The sequence below is a fragment of the Mesocricetus auratus genome, unplaced genomic scaffold (genome assembly GCF_017639785.1).
Source record: "Mesocricetus auratus isolate SY011 unplaced genomic scaffold, BCM_Maur_2.0 Super-Scaffold_100022, whole genome shotgun sequence".
NCBI lineage: Eukaryota > Metazoa > Chordata > Mammalia > Rodentia > Cricetidae > Mesocricetus > Mesocricetus auratus.
This window is the reverse complement of record NW_024429203.1, coordinates 16,702,627-16,706,385: the sequence shown is the minus strand read 5'-3', so window position 1 is coordinate 16,706,385 and position 3,759 is coordinate 16,702,627. Positions and strand designations below refer to the sequence as shown.

The 3,759-nt window shown below is 44.9% G+C and overlaps 1 pseudogene; it reads left to right on the top strand.

Annotated features, from left to right (window-relative positions):
- Window positions 1–621: 621 nt before the first annotated feature.
- On the top strand, window positions 622–1,035 carry LOC101834263 (annotated as a pseudogene).
- Window positions 1,036–3,759: the final 2,724 nt, after the last annotated feature.

Sequence of the window (3,759 nt, the reverse complement as noted above, 5' to 3'; positions counted from 1 at the left end):
CCATCTCAGAATACAAAGTAAGAGCTATTCTTTCTTTTTTATGGGGTGGGGAAAGGGATGGAGGTTACAGAGAGTGGTTGAACCCAGGGCCTCACAAAAGCTAGGCAACTGTTTTACCACTGAGCTATACCCCTGGCCCTTCATCTTTAAGGTATTAAAGTCGCGAAACTAATCTATGCTACTAGAAGTGAACTTAGGGAAAGTGAGAACTATTAGAAGAAACATATTGAAGTATCTGAGGAGTCAAATGTTCTGCTTCTTGTTCAGATAAAACATTATTGATGGGGGATATCCTTCTGTTCGCATGTTTCTCTTATTGGTTGATGTATAAAACGCTGATTGTCCAGTAGCCAAGCAGGAAGAATAGGCGGGGCTACGAGATAAGGAGAATTCTGGGGAGAGGACACACAGTCTCGAGGTGGACTCCATGCAGCCCCCCAAGGAGTAACACGCTGGAGCCTTCTACAGTAAGATAAGGCCATGTAGAAATACAGATTAAGTCTGGGTACCCGGGGCCGCCATTCCCTCACTTGGCGCCTTCGCCTTCTAACATTTGTGCCAGAACCGAAAAGGAGCCTGCAGTTACTTGGTGAGGAGAGGTGGCGAACCACACCTGCCGAGATGTCTATCGGTGTGCCGATTAAAGTCTTGCACGAGGCTGAGGGCCACATTGTGATATGTGAGACCAACACTGTGAGGTCTATCAAGGGAAGCTCACTGAAGCAGAGGACAACATGAACTGCCAGATGTTCAACGTCACAGTCACCAACAGAGATGGCCGAGTGGCACAGCTGGAGCAGGTGTGCATACGTGGCAGCAAGATCTGACTTTGCCTGACAGGCTGAAAGCCGCACCCATGTTAAAGAGTATGAAAAATAAGCATCAAGGTCCGGGCCTCGCCAAGGGAAAGCTGCTATCCTGATGGCCCAAGTGGCTGAAAGAGGAAGAGGACATGGAATGGGGCGTGGAAGCGTCTCCCAAAAGCGAAGATACCTTTCTCTATGGAAGAGAGCTTTGTCCTTTTTCTCCTCTTAGGTTATCATAGATTGGAGGAAGGTTACATGTGCACATGTCGTAGGTTTTCTTTTGATGTTCCTCTTTGTATCGGAGAAACTGTTAAACTTAATAAAATTGGTTGCTTTGTGGTTTAAAAAAAAAAAAGAAATACAGCCTGGCGGTGGTGGCGCACACCTTTAATCCCAGCACTCGGGAGGCAGTGGCAGTGGATCTCTGTGAGTTTGAGACCAGCCTGGTCTACAAGAGCTAGTTCCAGGACAGCCTCCAAAGCCACAGAGAAACCCTGTCTCAAAAAAAAAGAAAGGAAAAAAAGAAAGAAAGGAAGAAAGAAAGAAAGAAAGAAAGAAAGAAAGAAAGAAGGAAAGAAAGAAAGAAGGAAAGAAGGAAAAGAAAACAAACAAATACATAGATTAATAGTTATGAGTTAAGGGTTAATAATTAAACAGAGCGAGTCTGTTAAAAGCCTAAGCCATCAGAAAAAGGGTTTATAAATAATATAAGTCTCTAAACCACTGGGAAATCAGTTTATAGTTTATAAATAATATAAGTCTCTGTGTGTTTATTTGGAGCAAAGTGGTTGTGGGGCCAGGCAGGACAGAAACTCTGATTACACATTACCAAACTGCACATGTAAGCATGTTACATGTATATATAGTATACCTCAAAAATACAAATAAAGACTATATGTGTATAACATATACCATAAATACTGACAAAAATGCATATAATTAAAAGATACAAAAATGAGAATCCAGAAAGGATAGTGGAGGACAGAAAAAAAGCATTCCTTTTGCAGTCTAGATACCTAAATCATTAGCATTCATGGGGCAACTCTAAATTAAGGTGAACCCCTAACCAGTGAGATGGGGGAAAGGCTGGCCCAATCTAAACATCTGTGACAACAGAAATAAAAGTGTTTATAGAGACTCATATACTACATATATCTAAAAAATGAAAAACTACCAACAAGCTAACAGGTTGTTGTACATGTTCTACCTACCTAGCTTCACACAGACAGACACACACACACACACACTTCATAAGGATCACCAATGTTAGGTTCAATTTAGAATCATTGTATTATCCCAGGTCTCTATCCCAGTACAGCAAAGTTCCACACTAAAGGAGGGGGGCTCACAATTGCATGCTTGGGCATGTCAGGACTTTCAAACTCCAACCATACTTACTAAGTAGCTGTTCCTTAGACCTTGAGTATAATATACCCACACAGTCAGACCTTCAGAAGGTGTGCCTGAGCCTGAGGAAAGGGCCCTGGAAGCAAGCCAAGGCCTGTGGGTAAGCAGTTTGAATAGCACACAGGCTCTGCATAACACATAGTGGGTGCATCCCATCAGTCCACATGCTCCTTACCCCCAGAGATAACACAGCCAAAGAAAGCCAAAAGGAGGCTACTTAAGGGCCTTCATTTCCACGTTTAAGGGCAAAACTATACACAAGATTGTCTTGTTCCCCAACCCAACCACATATCAACTTGACTGATACTTGTACTAGCCCACTTGCTGTTAGGATGACAAAATAACCACATACAATCAACTTAAAGGGAAGAAAGGTTGAGACAGGGGTAGAGATCATCGCACCTGAGGCCTCCTCACTGCAAAAGGGATAACACAAAGGGAGGGTATGTTTACTTAGCTCATTGTTCCAGAATCAGCCATCACTTTGCTCTGTAGTATTGGGCCTGTGGTGCCACAGTGACTCGTGGCAGAAGTACACAGGGAAATAAAAAAAAAAAAAAAAAAAACCTGCTTGCTTCATGGTGGCCAGGAAGCAAGGGCAAGACAAAGGGCCTGAGGATTCCAATGCCCCCATCAAGGACGTGCCCAGTGTCCTTTTAATTGCTCCACCTCTACTCCAGAGTGTCACGGGCTGGTGGTCAAGCCCTTCCAACCTGGGCCTGCGAACAGTTGCCAAAATGTAGGGCATACCCTGTGCTCTTTACAATTTAGCTAGTGTGTTCTCATACACACATCCAAGGCCCGTGGTTTCTGACAGACTGAACCCTGAGAGAAGAGAAAACTTAGACAAAACAACTTGTCTGAAAGAATACAGTTGAAAAATAAGCACTGTTGGATCTCCAGGGATAACTTTTCCTTCCAAAGTTCAAAGGTCATGCTCTTCCCACTACTCCACACTGTACTGTCAGGCCTCCCTCAGTTTCCTAAGGAAAGGGCAAGCTCATCAGAGCTGAAAGTTGTAAATACACCATTGAAGGAAGACCAGAGTGGAGGAAGGACAGTTAACATCAAATACAGGACAGTTTCTTGGAAGAAGTCTGGCCCTTAAGCAAAACTCATCACTGGGACAAAGCCTGCTCTATAGGGGTAACTATCCTCACTGAATGCTGGGGGCTCCGTTCCCATCCCAAACCACAAAATGAGAGCCTTCAACACATTTAAGCAATCTCCACCCAAATTCCACACCAATTACATGGGGGGCTGAGCACACGGTTCCTCCTTCTCTCGACCACTCGGCCGAAAATACCATATTAATCAGAGGGCAGAATAAAGCCACAGGGCTTAGTCTGCTGGGAGACAACCCAGGCAAGCAGCCTGGCACCAGCCACACGTGAAGCCTGACCCTCCTCCAGTGAGGACCCACCGAGGCTACGCCTCCCTCCAATTGCCAGAGTGCCTGGCTCAGAGCCTGGACAGTTTTGCAGAGAACCATTGCCTGGTCCTAAGCATAGACGTGTGAGACCGGGGCTGTGGCACTGTCGGCTAC